At 43.9% G+C, this 15,421-nt stretch overlaps 1 protein-coding gene and 1 long non-coding RNA gene across 5 annotated transcripts in view; one reads left to right on the top strand and one right to left on the bottom strand.

Moving 5' to 3' along the window:
- Positions 1–15,421, bottom strand: part of LOC129628989 (uncharacterized) — a 205,715-nt gene that overhangs the window by 120,006 nt on the left and 70,288 nt on the right. Inside the window, exon 5 of one of the 4 annotated variants that reach the window (XR_008703033.1) lies at positions 11,457–11,812. The exons of the other annotated variants lie outside the window; for them this stretch is intronic. This is a non-coding gene — a long non-coding RNA (uncharacterized LOC129628989). Of the gene's footprint in view, positions 1–11,456; positions 11,813–15,421 lie in introns of those variants that run through there. 4 annotated transcript variants of the gene reach the window in all.
- MARCHF3 (membrane associated ring-CH-type finger 3) overlaps positions 1,617–15,421 on the top strand; it is a 156,476-nt gene continuing 142,671 nt past the window's right edge. The window contains exon 1 of the mRNA XM_055548666.1: positions 1,617–1,852. The gene's annotated coding sequence lies outside the window, so the exon portion shown is untranslated. The remainder of the gene's footprint in view (positions 1,853–15,421) is intronic.

The raw sequence follows: 15,421 nt of genomic DNA on the forward strand, positions 1-15,421 counted from the left end.
GAAAGTCACTCAGTCCTGTCAGACTCTTTGCGACCCCAAGAACTATAAGTCCATGGAATTCTCCAGGCCAGAATGCTGGAGTGGGTAGCCATTCCCTTCTCCAGGGGATCTTTCCAACCCAGGGATCGAACTCATATGGGGGGCTAGGGAGCCACTGAAATAACACCTCATGAGGTCTATACTCCCTCATGTGTGATATCCTGAATAGTTAACTATACTGAGAGACTACAACCTTTACGACTTATGGGATGTGTGGGAGACAACAGTGATAGAGGTGAGTGTCAGGGTGCCAGGGAGCTTGACTCCCGTCCTGCCATGCAAATCTTCATTTCACTAACATGGGTTGGGTGTCTACCTGTGGAATGCATACAGAGGTCGCTCCCCACGAACAGCTTACAGTCAAGGGCTTGCTAACATTCTAGGCCTCAGGCTGGAAAGTAGCACCCAGCTTTGCTTTGTGACTCTTGACACCCCCAGCTCTGCAAAGACTTAAAACCTGGCTGAAGAGCTGATCCGCCCAGAAAATGAGCAACAGTGACCTGGCTGTCCAGGGAGGACAGAGCCCACAAAGCCTTCCTTCGAGGCCACTCAGCCACGGATTGACCCAGCGAGCTCAGAATGCCCCCAAGTCCAGGCACTACGAAGGTGTCTAACTAGGACCAGGGACTTCTGAAGGAGAGGGGACGAGAGCGCGCAGTCTGAGACAGGCGAGGTTCTTTCTGCGGCGTTCCTGCTCGCCAAGATGGGACGCTCCTGGTCCATCCAGCAGACCCTACGGACAGCGGCAGGGGGAGCCACCTCTGCGGAGGTCATCCCGCCAGACAGCCCCACTATCGAGCGCCCCAAGCCTTCCTTTCGCCCCGGGGCCCTGTTCAGGTGCCAGGGCGCCTCGGGAAGGGAGCCTAGGCACCTGGTAAAGTCCCTGCTGCCGGTAGGGTGGAGGGTCGGGGTGAGGAGGGACGGTGTCGTGAACTCTCGGCGGGGTTGGCTGAGTTGGAGATTTATTTCGGAGATAACATCAGACCTTAGTCAGAACCTTTTCAGAAAACCCGGAGCTCGCAGTTCTCATCCCGGATGTCCACCGGTGGCTCCGTGATCCAGCCCGGGCTTCATCATCTTTGGGCCTCAGTTTCCTCCTGCCGACCCCCTTTGGGAACACCAAGTTCCGCACCTCCTGCGGGCGCCAGGGGTGGACGGTGTCCATCCAGTCTCGGCCCGCGGGGCGCTCGGGCTTCCTGCTCCACAGCGCGCCGACTCAAGGTGTTTCCAGGCGGCCCCAGGCCCACAGGGGCCCTCCGGGGCCACCACTTCCCTTCCGAGGCGTCGGGGTCCAGCCGCGGCCGCCCCCAAAGCGCCAGCCCGCAGTCTGGGCTCCACACCTTTGCCAATTTCCCCGCCGCGGGCGCGTAGCCCAGCCAGCCCTCAGCTGCGGGCGATTGGACGGCGGCGGCGGGGCGGAGCCAGGCGCTCAGCAACGCCCTCTGCCGCCCCGGGCCCTGACGCAATTGCGATTGGCTGCAGGCACCGCCAGTCACGGTTGGAAGGGCGCCCCGCCCTGCGGGGCTGGCCCCGGGCTGACTCCGCCCCGCCCGCCTCCTGGCCCCGCCTACCTCCGGAGCCGGGTTGCCTCTACGCGGCTGTCCGCCTCATTCTCAGAGCAGGTCCGTGAATTGTCGGCGCGCTCCGGGCAGCTGCTTAACCGGGGCTACCATCGGGCTTGTAGTGCTCCCTCCGAGGTGCCTGCCGGAGCTAATGTGCCCCGGTCGGCCAGGGCTGTCGCCGGTTCGGGGCAACTTGGGATTCAGGACTCGCAGCAGGGGCGTCGGTTTGCGATCAGGACTCGGCTACGAGGGTGAGTGGCCGCGCGCAAGAAGAGTGGCTCCCCTTGCGTCTTTCGGCGACTGGGGGGCGCGGGGGTGGGGGGTGGGGTACTGGACGCGTCCTGGCGCGCGTCGATCTGTCGGTGCGAGCGTATCGGCTTGTTGGGAGGTCAGGGCTTGGCGGTATTCGCTCCTTGCCAGCACCCCCCACTCCCGAACTTCTTGTTTCAAAGCTTCCCAAATCGGCCCAGGACGCGGCTCTGCGTTGGCGAAAACTTGGTGTGTTGTAATTGCCATCATTAGATGGGGTCCGAGGACGCGTCCCCTGGCCCTCTACAGCGGTGACACGCGCGCTAGGGGCTGTCTTCGTGTCCAGTGGCGTGCGAACAGTAGTTCCTAGAAGCTTGAAGATGGGTTCCTGAAAAATTAACACGTGCCGGAGTCGGCGGGAAGAGGTAGCCCTGTGCCTGATACCAGTGATCATCCGGCTCGGGTGGGTCTTTAGGGGTCAGAGAACTTTAGTACCAGTCAGGTTCTGTAGCAGCGGCTTTGGTGCTTTGCAGTTATTAAAGGGAATTGACAGCGCAGATATAAAACTTTGCAAAGTAATTACTTCCCATTAGCACTTGAATCCACATCCCTCGTGAGGTGCTCGGACCTCTGCATCCTTATGCAAAGTGTGCCCGAAGGACTTCGTTAGGACAGAGGGTAGCTGCTGCCTGTCCCAATGCTGGGAGGCCTCGGGGAATCCAAAAGACTGTGAAAACGACCACCAGGCTGGTCGGTTGGTGTGTGTTTGAGCTCCTGTATGTTTAAGTGATGAAGTTGTGACAGGAACTGACAACAGAGGATTCAAGGTTAAACCTGACACTTCCATGTTTGTGACTCAGACTGGGAAAGATTTTTTTTTTCCCCTCTGGTTGATAAGGGGTAAAAGCAGCTGTTTTTGTTTTGTTTTCGAGGGTGGTTACATACATGTAATTTATATTATGTGTGGACTAAATAGAATTATCTTCTTGTAATTCTTATTTAACATGAATGAGAGAGAGCTTACTGAGAGTACTAGGTAAAGACTTAGGGCCAGAATTGGAGGATATTTTGATCCTTGAGAATGTATAAAAACATTGAGATGTATAGCTATCCATGCATACATAGATGTGCTTATATATGTGTGTATTTATATGTGTGTGTATATAACTGATAAGCAAATGAAAGAGATATGGAGGGGGAAACTGCCTTGAACGTCATCTGATCTGTGGGGTGTATGATGAGTGTGTGTGTAAGCATGTCTGGATCTGCCTAGTCTGTCTGGGTCAGTGTATGTCCATGAACTTTATGAGCATTCAATTCAATACCACTCCAAGCAGATTCCCAGTTCCTGTTTTATAGCCCAGCAGCCGCCAGCCGGCCCATCTGTTAAAACATAGTATGTATACTTCACTGGGAGCTCTAGGGTGGAACATGGGTAGGGGGCAACCCTTAGTAGAAACAACATGCTACAGACAAAGCCTCCTCTCAGGTCCATTTTCATTCACAGTTCAGCCTGAACATGTGATAGTAAGGGAGAGAAGGAGTGCTTGATTCTTCAGAAATGGCAAACTGTATTTTGTGAAATAATTATAGGCATGGTTTGGAAAGGGGGAGTATATAAGGAGGAAAAAAAAAATCCCTGTAGAAAAGAAATGTAGAGCTTGTCACATAACCATGGATAACCAGGCAACACTGGTTACTGCTTTGCAGTAGCATGTATATCAGAAACTGTTTCCTTTTGCTTCTGAGAGAATGAATTAAAATGGAATTGTTTTGCACCCCCCAAAAAAATCTTAATAGAAGTAAACAGAACGTTACTACAAGGCTATTTAATCTACTAGCTCTGACTGCCTTAGTAATTCTAATGAAACATATTTTTAAGAATTTATCACTCGAATATAAATTCATATTCAGCCTAATCACTAGGTGCAATGGTTCACAATTTATACTTTAAAATAATAATAATTTTAAAAAGCCTTATCACTAAACTTTTGATGACTAAATGGCTATAGGAGGAATGGAACAGCTTATTAAGTTCCTGCAGCCAAGTGACTGATACTTAAAAAAACTATAAATTCCTTTAATAGCATAATTACTTTTGGTGACAAAATAAAGGTAGTGTTTTTGAGAAGCAGGGTTGATATTTTACCTAATAATTTTTTGCTCGTAATCACATTTTAATAATGGTGCTTATTATACATGGATAGAAAATACTGGCATGGTTCTTAAGAACTTATCACAAACATTGTTTTCATTTTTATGGTACTTAAACATTAGGGGGAAAATATCCTAACTCCTAATCCATATATTTCTGATAGACTGTGTAGATACAATAATTCTCCTGTCTTGATATGCGTCACCTGAGTCAACTGGGCTTCTCCTTAAAAATTCAGTTGATGGGCTGTACTTCAGTCTCCAGGGTTAAATTCAGGAATCTGGGGTGGGGTTTAGGAATCTACATCTTTAACAAGCACCCACAAGTTACTCTGATGTCAGGGATCCTCTCACAATATTTTGAGAAACACTGCAATGGCATTTATAATATAAAAGAACAATTACACTCTGTGAGTTGATTCAATAAATGATTGTTCCAGAATTTCCAGGTGGCATTTATTAGCCTTGTGAAATTTATAGGTAAATTTATAGGTAAACTCTTGCGTCCTAAACAATGGTACCCTTTGTCCTCTGTTCAGAAGTGTCTGGGGACTCCTTAGGAATCCCTGCTCCAGGTTAGCCCCAATTCTAAGGAAATCTATCTTGGGAAGCAAGGTAGTTTGAGACCTCACCCCAGCTGGATCCCTTCCCTCCTCCAGGTCCAGTGGGTTCCTGGGGTGCTCTGGGGTAACCTTATGAGTCCGAACTCACATTGTTAGGCATTTCTCCCTGGAGGGTACAAGACTTTCAGTTCTTGAGAGCCACCTTTAACTCACTCCAAGCTTGGGAGCTAGAACCTCAGTGGGGCTAGAGCAGACTTGTCTGAGGTCAGGGATCTCCTTAGGAAGCTGTAGCTGGTCTGCCTGTTGATCAGGAGAGTGCCCCAGGCCACAACCCAGAGGCTCAGGGAGTCTCAGTTGCAGAAAATCATCTTAAGTATTTTGAGGTATCCAATTAATCAGGTACACAGGTTTTCGTAGATCACAGGGAGAAGGGTTGAGAACTGATTGCCACCTCTCCTTTCAAATCAGTGTGCGGACCTCCCTGGTGGCCCAGTGGTAAAGAATATGTCCTGCAATGCAAGGGTGTGTGCATGCTAAGTCCGACTCTTTGTGACCCTGTGGACTGTAGCCTGCCACGCTCCTCTGTCCATGGACTTCTCCAGGCAAGAATACTGGAGTGGGTTGCCATTTCCTTCTCCGGGGGATCTTCCCAACCCAGGGATCGAACCTGCGTCTCTTAAGTATTCTGCATAGACAGGTGGGTTCTTTACCACTAGCACCACCTGGGAAGCCTGCAGGGCAAGGGATGCAAGTTCAGTCCTGGTTGGGGAACTAAGATTCCAAATGCCATGGAGCATGAAGCCTGTGGGCCACAACTACTGAAGTCCGTGCACTCTGTACACTGCAGTGAAAGACACCACGTGATTCAACAAAGATCCTGCATGTTGCAACTAAGACCCGACAAAGCCATATAAATACATAAATTAGTTAACTTTTAAAAAAGCAGTTGTTAAAAAAAATCAGTGTGATTTTGATATATTAATCATTGTCAATTAGCTTTTTTATATATAGTTTGATACATTCAGATTCTGTTCTTCCCTTTCAGACTGGCATAGTTCTCAGTGTTTAACACTCCTAGGTAAAGTTTAAAAGAGAAAGGATCTGTCGGAAGTTGCTGCCCTTCCCTCTTCCTACCTTCCAAGTACCTAATGACCAGGTGACTTCTCTGAGGTCAGATGTGCCCAGAATATTTACTTCACTGCGAACAAAAGGACCTGTATGGGCTAGAACACTGAACTTGGATTCTTCTAGGCCACCGGGTCGTTACCGGTACTTTTATGGAGCAATTTATGTTCTGAGGAACACTTGGCAGGCATGTTTATAGGTTGCTTATCTTAACAATCCTTTGCGTGCAAGGATTTTTTCCCACTTTGTTACAGATGAGCAAACAGCAGCCACAAAAGAATAATAATACAGTCATCCATCAGTATCCTCATGAGATTGGTTCCAGGACTCCCACCCCTGCGGATACCAAAATCTGAGGATGCTCAAGCCCCTTATATAAAGTGGCATAGTTCAGTCGGCATTCCATATCCACGGGTTCCTCATCCCCAGATACCAAGAGCCAACCTTATTTATATTTTTTTCTTTCACATCCAAAGATGACACCAATAACTGAGAAGTTGATCTTGTATTGGAATTGTTTTTATGTAACTTTGTGATGAGATGATAGAGTCATGCTTAGTCATTCATATCATCTAAGTTTTTTTTTTTCCACCTTTTCAAATTTTTTATATTGAGTGTGACCTTGGAACAATTTTCTTTCTAAAGCTAACCAGCCACCCACCATACATTAATATGATAATAATTCAATGATCCTGACCTTAACCATCTAGGTTTGACCCAGAATGGCAAATAATTTGCAAAAGGTCACAGAATCCAAATGCAGCAAAGCCTATATGTAGAATTTGGGAGACTTAATATTTTAGAACTCTACTATTTTAGAACAATATGTTGCCTATTGAGTCATGTTGTATGGCTAATAATGTTAAGCTGGCAAAAAGAATTTGCCCAGCTTCTGTGTGATTGGATGGACCTAGAAAATGTCCAAAGTCTAAGGTATAATCACAGCCCCTGATTCTACAATGGTACTGATTTATGCCTAGTTAAAAAAACTACAGTAGAATGCTACTTTTCTTGAAACTGGCCATAGGTCATGGCAAGGTTCTAAGCAACAATTCTCACAATTTTTTTTTTGGGGGGGGTGGCCATGACACACTTTTGGCAAAATTTCTTGGCAAAAAAATTTGACAAATTCAAGTTTTTGACTTTTCTTTCCACATCCTTATTCCCATGGTGAAATCTATATATAAAAAATTTACTTTTCAAATCAATCTGCCTTTTTAACATCTCCTAATACTTAAACCTTCGCCATTTTGACTTTTTCTCCTCCATAATGCCCCCTTAAGTTCCTACCTTCGCTTTGGTTTTTGGATTCAGTAATATCTTCTAATAATAGAATGGTCATTGAACTATGGAAGTTCTACTCTAGCTTTAACTTTGTGGATTAACTATAACAATATTAAGAAAAAAGAAAAACTAAGAAGGATAATATGAAAGTCATGTTATTACGAGTATCTTATTAAATATTCCCAGCATATAGTTTCCATGGGAAATTTAAGATCCAGATGAATAAAGTGACAGATTCACTCATCTGTGTCCTTGCATATACTCTTGTGATACACGCTGAGAAATACAACTGAATACAGCATCCTGGGTTAGAGAAGAAAAACAAAGGTTAAGCCCTGAGAAAAGAATTGGCAAAAAAGTGAAGGGTCACAGTTGGGATGGGATAGAAAGAGGGGTGGGAAAGAAATACCTCCAGTAAAATGCCAGAAAGGGTGGTAAGAAATTTATAGAGGTGCTGATGGTTTGGGGTTTCTTGGGGGCATTGATTCTGTTTTATATTGTCTTCACAACCCACTAGCCCTGCTTGCTTTAAATAATTTATTATAGCAGCAAGCCTTCCCATGGTTAGTTTCTTTTCTTTTTTATAATGTTTTCCTTCTCATCTCTGAGTCTAATCAGAGGCATTTATGATAGTGTGGCTGTTCTAGAATACTTTGGAAAATCCATGATCAATATCCCTACATTATAAACCCAAGGCTGTTCTGTTTTATTTTGCAGTGTTTTCTTCCCTGCTATATTAACTCAGGATCTATGTTTTAAACAGTATTTTATTAATCTTTGCACAATGAGACTTCTGGGCTTGTTCTTCTTGGCTGGAACTATCTTTTGAGTCATCTATCATCCAACCACCATTGATCTAATGATGTATTTATTGCTCACTATTGCGGCACTGGCAAGAAACCCAGTTTGATTCTAAAAATTTGATTAAAAAGAAATCAAGTTTTTGCAAGGCATAGCCATACAATTATGTTAGCAGCTGCCAAGTATATTTTATGCTAAAATATACACACATATTTCAAGTGAACAAAATGTGATCTTTTCAAAAGCTTTTAAAACTTTTTGCTATGAAATAAGTATAATGAGAAGACGTCTTGTAATTAGAAAAATTACAAGTGCACCCCTCACCTCGGCCAAAGATAAGGTATAATAATTTTCAGATGATACCCATAGGCACTAACCTGGATAGGTTTATCCTTTTGATCGACAATAATAAAAACAATGGTGATAAGAACTATCTCCTAGTCCTTGAACAATCTTCCAGGCAGTCCTCACAAACCAAAATGAACAGAAACGAATTAGCAAGTAGTAACTGAATGTCTATCACAGGTAGCACCTTTTCTCAGCTTAGCCAACTCAAAATGCAGTTCAAGTAGAAGCACCTTTGGGAACCTTTTCTGTGTTCCTCTTTGGCCTGGTTGTATACAACCAGCAGAGTCCTTGCGTGCTGTAATCCCTCCCTCCAGACTGTGAGCCTCTTAAGGGCAAGGACCACACCTGACATCTTCTAGCTTCTCAAGAGATGGTATTCAAGAACTAGTTGCTAGGTGCACTAGAGACTATAAAGAATTATAGGTGAACACTGCAAGGCCTTAAAAGGACAGGCATAGTATATTTACCCAAAGTCTGCATGACAGTAGTAACTGAATCATAGTCCCAAACTTTCTACTGTAGCCCAGTCTTAGAAATTCATAAAACTGTCATCCATGCCTGCCCATTGCACCCTCAGGGTCTCTCTGCTCCATCCCTGCCTTGTCGCCTTCTCTTACCATCTCCCTGTTGTGTCTTTAAGAATGTCTCCAACTCCCCACTGCCCCAACCAGGCCATCTCCCCTGGTTCCTTTGATGTTCCCATACCCGTTGGCATATCTTGACAAAGCAGCTGACTCATGGGTCCCACTTTGAGACTTGGGACAGCCTCACGCTTGTATCGTTTGAAGTCTCAGATGGCTTGGCCTCTTTTGCCATCCAATGCAGGTGACTACCTGGGTTTGGCCATAGGAGGTTTAGGGGCCTTGCAGGAGCTGGATGGTGCTGTGCCTAGAGGCTGCTAGTATCCTAAGCCCAGCATAATGGGGGAGCTTAGCATTTAAGTTAAGCTTTTTTTTTTTTTTTAATTCCAGCAGATTTTTATTTCCGAGATTAACTTGCATAATATCTTTCATTGATAAATCACCCTTTGTTCAGGAAGCATTGTCCCTACATAGTCAGGTTTATGATCCAGTCTGTGGGCTTAGATAAATACCAGCTCTCACCTCAGAGCTGGGTTACTGAGGTGGTGTACATACCATGGGTCCAGGCAGTTTATGGATCAGCTAAGTTAAGCATAACTCCCTGAGGTCAGGGCCGTTAGGATAGCCCTTTTATGTTAGATCTTAACGGGCTTTAAATGACTGCAAGAGATCAAGGACCCCTATTTTCCATCTCATCTGGGAGCTTAAGCCTCTCTTAATATAGGTGCTTTCTTCTCATACCTGCCAAGAAAATATCACTAGAAGATTGAGTGATTACATCTAAAAGTTATTTCAATGTTTAAGGCAACAGAGAAGATGAGCCACCCTAGATTCGGTCATGGACTCAACCACTGGTTTCTTTTGGATCTTGTGTCAGGAGCACCCGTCCCTGCATACCCTGGGGCTTCTGCTTTCCCCTGGGAGCTGGGGTTTGGGAGGATTTGAGGAAGGCTTGGGTGGAGGGGTGGGGGTTGAGGCAAACCTGAGTGCAACACACAGGGCACAGTCAATGGAGGTTCTCCCTGTTGTCAGGGCTTTGGCATTTTCTCAAGTCTGCTTCTGAGCTCCCTAAGAGCCAATCCTCTTCCTCTTACACTGTGAGTGTGTTACCCAACAGAGGTTCTCACACTCTGCAAGTTTTTATCTTTAACCTTCTAAGTTTTCCTAATTTCAACTTCTCTCTCTCCTGTAGCCCCACCCTGCAATAATGTTTTTCTTTCTTTAATATTCTCTTTCCCTTCTGTTCAGGTAACAACTCTACGTTATGAAAGTTCTTTTAATCTGTTACTATTCATCTTTTCCCTGCAGGAGTAACTGCATTTTTGACCATTTTCAAAGGAATTTCCTAGAGCATTCTGGTGTGTGTGTGTGTTTCTGGTGCTAAGAAAAAGATCACAATAGCGCAGCTCCTCCTTGCTGGGATATTACAGCCTTCCGCAGTGCAAAAGTAATTAGCCTCACAAAACCTCACTTTTCACCAGCTTAACCCATGCTTGCCAGTGACACCCTCCCTCACCTGCCTAATCATTCTTATCACCTCCTGCTCACTTTTTCTATCATTAAGAAACAAGATCACACATCTCTATTAACACTAGACATATTCATTACAACCAAAGAGATGAAGCTTTCCACAAAAGCCAAACCTGACATACTCAGAATAGGGAAAAGAGGGGTAGGGTCACCCTGATTTCTTTAAAAGCAAGGCTATGTGAACTGATGCATCTTTTATTAAGTCCTTAATTTGTTGTTGTGACAAACCCTGGCCTGTTTCTTTTTTGAGACTGGGTAATTGCCATATAGCTAATGTCAATAGCTGTCACTTTTTTCTTTCCCTTCAAAATTGTTGCCTGCAAGTTTCAGTTTTGTCGCCTTCATTTATTTAATTTTTATTTTTGGTGTTTCGGGTTGTTTATCGTGACCTACATGCGTTGTTTCTAACTCTTCAAGATATCTTTCCCCCACTTTCCTGCCCCTGACAATGTCTCACAGCTAAACCTAGTCCTTATGTTGAATGAATTCCCATTTTCGCTGCAGATTAGTCACGAAGACATTAAGTGGGATTCTGATAGTGACCCTTTCGAGAGCTAAGGCACCATTTACTATTCTGTTTTAATTACAATCTTTCAGCAAATTTTCACCAGTTATAATGTTCACCCCATTTTCTAAGTAATGCTTCTCAAATACTATGCAACATTATGAAATCTGTGTGCATTATGCTTTCTGTTCTCCATTATGAGCTAAATTTATAATTCTATAATTTTCTCATAGGAAAAATGCTTATTAGACTGGAATGGTTACTTTGGTTTCAAGCCATACTGCTTTTTTGCTTATTGTGAATCATTGTAGACATTTATGTAATCTTTGTTTTACTTCATTCCCAACCCCCACCAGTACTTCCATAAGCCCTAATCCCACTGTATCCCTTCCCTACATAGTCAGTTATCATCTGTGCCATTTTTCCAAAATGAATATTTTATTTTATGGGTCTTTAATATTTTCAATTTTAAAATAATCTTGCACAGCTAAAACAAAAACAGGCAGGATCCTATCATGACCATAGCATTTCCTCCTTCCTTTTCAGGAGGGAGGAAACCCCCGTGCCTACAAAAGGCCATACTGCACCTCCTCTCTGGAGTGTTTCTGCCTGTGCCTGGGATCTGTGCTATGTTGCTGTTCAGTGACTAAGTCACGTCCAGCTCTTTGCGACCCCATGAACTGCGGCACACCAGACTTCCCTGTCCTCCACCATCTCCTGGAGTTTGCTCAGATTCATGTCCATTGAGTTGGTGATGCTATCCAAACCACCTCATCCTCTGCCACCCGCTTCTCCTTTGGCCTTCGATCTTTCCCAGCATCAGGGTCTTTTCCAGTGAGTCGACTCTCTGTATCAGGTGGCCAAAGTATTGGAGCTTCACCTTCAGCATCAGTCCTTCCAATGAATATTCAGGGTTGATTTCCTTAAGGATTGACTAGTTTTTATCTCCTTGCAGTCCGAGGGACACTCAAGAGTCCTCTCCAGCACCACAATTTGAATTGGGATCTGTGTTCGTCCTGCATGTTCTCTGCTCATATTCTTGTAATTAGATAAGGGTTCACTATCGGCAGCCTTATTGGGGAAAAAAAAAAAAAAATCCAATGAGAGCTGTGCTTTATTTGGGTCTTGGGGAAAAAACAGTTGTCCTAAGCAAGTGGGAGATGAAAGTCAAAGCTTTTGAAAGATTGGGAAAGCCAGAGACAGGCCATTTGGTATCAGCTACACATGCCAAAGTACCATCTTCCTGTGGTGATTTGTAGGGTGTTTTCCCCTTGGGCTTTTTTGGGTGACTATCCCAGTGTTGCATCAAAATTAAAATGCTGTATCAGCTCATATCCAGGACGGCTGGAGTTCACTGGGCTGGAGTCAGAAGCCCTAGTTCCATTTGCAGACCTTCCCAGAGCCAAAGGAAGGAGTGATGTTTCCAAATGGAAATGTCCATGTGGAGGCAACATGCTTGGACACCTGCACAAAACGGAATTCCCTAACCCAAACTGACCTACGTGGTAAGGAAGTGTATTATCTCATGAAAGAAGCAGGTCAGACGGCAGGATTGGTTGACTCCATGACGCAAGACAGTGATACAGGTTTTATCCATCTCTTTCATCTTTCTGCCACTGTTGGCCTCAGGGACCGTTTCACCTAAGACTGGTCCTTTTCTTTTGCAGGATGGTGACAGGGGTACTGACATGTCGTTGCAGGCAGGACAATATCTACGGCACAGAAAACTGATCCCCCCTTCCAGTTTCCAGAGTATGGAAACATTACCCGGAAGAATCCAAGAAGACCTGTCTTGTCTTCTCATGGATTACAATAGCATTATATGCCCCATCTCTACATCAGTCACTTGCAAGAGGACAATATCAGGATTCTGTTAGTAAGAAAGAAGTTATGTGTGTGGAAATGAGGGGGGCAGGAGATGCTATCAGGCCATTATCACCCACTCCAGTACTCTTGCCTGGAAAATCCCACGGACGGAGGAGCCTGGTAGGCTACAGTCCATGGGGTCGCAAAGAGTCGGAGACGACGGAGCGACTTCACTTTCACGGCACTCAGTGACTTGAAAAATAGCTGTGAAATTCGCCCTTATGACTGCTGTGTAGTTGATAGATACCACTGAACTGCTACACAGTTCTGGATACAAAATGACAAGGCTATAGGTTGACAAGGAGAGAGAAGCCACAATGCAGACTAATTTAAGGACAGAACTGAGCCAAGATCAATAATTATTCTGATTAGAACCACAATAAGCCCTAATGAATTTGAATGTACTAATTCATGTCTATTTTTCCTCAATAAGAATATGATCTTTACAGAATAAAAAAGATTTATTTTGCTTATTTCTCAATAATTCTGTATTTCTGATATATCATTTTACACTATAGCCCTATTTGAATGGAAAAAAATTTATTTACTTTATTTACATGTCAGAACATTAACAATAATGATAATTACTGATGATTATTACTGGTCATTATTTATTGTCTTTTACAAATTAGGAATTTATTAATAACATCTAAGACACGCCAGCAATTTGCTTATGCCACATAGTGGGCAGGCTTGGTTCGAGACTCAGGTTCATCTGCTCATGTTCCTTCAGCTCTGTGGCTTTCCTTTGCCTTGGAGGACAGTCTCAAGACTCTTGTAGCCTGCAGGGTCCCGCCCATCTCTATGGTGTCACCACTTACCCTCTTGGCCTCATTCAGTTATCCAACCACAGCAGCTTCCTTGCTGTCTAATAAACCAGTCTTACTCCCACCTCTGACCCTTTGGATCTGCTGTTCCCTCTGCTTGGGTCACATGTCCCTTCACACAGCTACCTCTTTTCCATTCAGGGCTTCTCATCACAGGCACCTCCCAGGACTCTTCCATCTCATCTGCTTAGGGCACCCACTCAATTCCTTGTTTCTGTCCCATTTTTGTTTCCAGTATGGTTCTTAAACAACCTTAGGTAATTAACCAACTTGTCTACTTGTGTTTGTCTGTTTCCTCCATTAATTAAGTTCCATGACGGCAGAGGAGGTATATGTAAAAAGAATGATCAGGGGAGTAAGTTAATGAAGGAATTAATGTTTAGAAGTCTTAACCTCTAAGAATCCATGGTCAGTCTTTTATCTCCTACACTAAGAATAAGGTATGATATTAATCATCAGTGAGCTAGGTACGTGCGCCTTAGTTTTTTTTCCTGTAAAATTTGAGAACTAAAAAAGTCTACTTTTCATTCCTTCTCTGAGGGAAAACAAAATATAGATATCATAGTTTTTTGGAGAAAAGATAGATTTACTATTACAATAGTATTACATAAAAGTTCAAAAGCTTAATCTAAGAAAGAAATCTGAGTAATACTCGTAACTCTAGTTTTTATATTGATTTTAGTTTTATAGACTCTAACTCCTTTCATTTTAGGGCATGAAAACAAAAAGTGCTAGCCTCTTGGTCATGTCTGATTCTTTGTGACCCCATGGACTGTAGCCCACCAGGCTCCTCTGTACATGGGATTTCCCAGGCGAGAATACTGGAATGAGTATGGAAGGAAATGGAAGGAAGGAAGTACTGGAAGGAAATGGCTATTTCCTTCTCCAAGGGATCTTCCTGATCCAGGGATCAAACCCTGGTCTCCTGCATTGCAGGCGAACTCTTTACCATATGAGCCACTAGGGAAGCTCTAGGGCATAAACCCTTAAAAATGAAGGTATACATATAAGGCTAAGTTGTAAATAGGGAGAATAATAATTGCATGATAATTTGGAGTGGCAAATACACTTAAAATTGTTTTCTCTGCTTACACATAATTTTTCATTTGAACTCATGTAACTACTATAATGATTTATTCTCAGAACTGTGTTATTAATTATTCCGAGGTAATTATGAAGGTGCAAATTGAAAAACAGCTTTGCCTCACATATTAACTTGGATGGGATTGACAGAAATGAAACAGAGTGCCTTCCTCCGAATTCCCTTTTCTTTGGCTTTCCAGCATTTACATTTGAGCGTACCTTTTAATCCAGTTCTTTCAGTTTGTTTTGTTCTGTACCAGAGACAAGTCAAAAGGCAGGTGGGGCGAGGAGAAAAATGTTTTGATGCTGTTCACACTGTACTTCTTCCTTGGTGTGTATCCTGGCAGGTACCCCTTTCTTCCTCACTTTGTAACCTGCGTAGATTTGGGTGTGTGATTGGGTAAGAAACCCTCAGGATTCAGGTGACAGTGAGATCAGTAATTAAGGGGCTGGGTCAGAGTATCATCATTACTAAAGTTAGACAGGTGCATGGTCTATATATGCTCTTGAGAGCCTGCCTCTGATGGGGCAGTTTTCATATACAGTAGATTGGCCCTTTCATGGCTCAACAAAGGCTTCTTTCTTTCTTTCTAAGCTGTGTGGGTGGGAAACAGCATGTGGTTATAGAAAATGTATAGCAAAAGCAGTAGCAATGAGAAAGAATCCATAATGGGTACACACACATTGTTGGAATATTTCCCAAGGATATGTGGTGGGGGGCAAGGGGAGGGCAGGCAGTGAGGTTTCTTTGGCAGAGGCAAAGTAGAACATGTGCTTTTCCGTGTGTGAACACTGTGCTTTGAAAGGTCCTTTATGATTCACAAAAGCAGCTGCTTTTGAGTTGATATAGCCACAGAGTTTGGGAAATTCACTTAAAAAAGGTATGCTGCAGACTCCTGACATC

The sequence above is a fragment of the Bubalus kerabau genome, chromosome 1 (assembly GCF_029407905.1).
Source record: "Bubalus kerabau isolate K-KA32 ecotype Philippines breed swamp buffalo chromosome 1, PCC_UOA_SB_1v2, whole genome shotgun sequence".
Classification (NCBI taxonomy): Eukaryota; Metazoa; Chordata; class Mammalia; order Artiodactyla; family Bovidae; genus Bubalus; species Bubalus kerabau.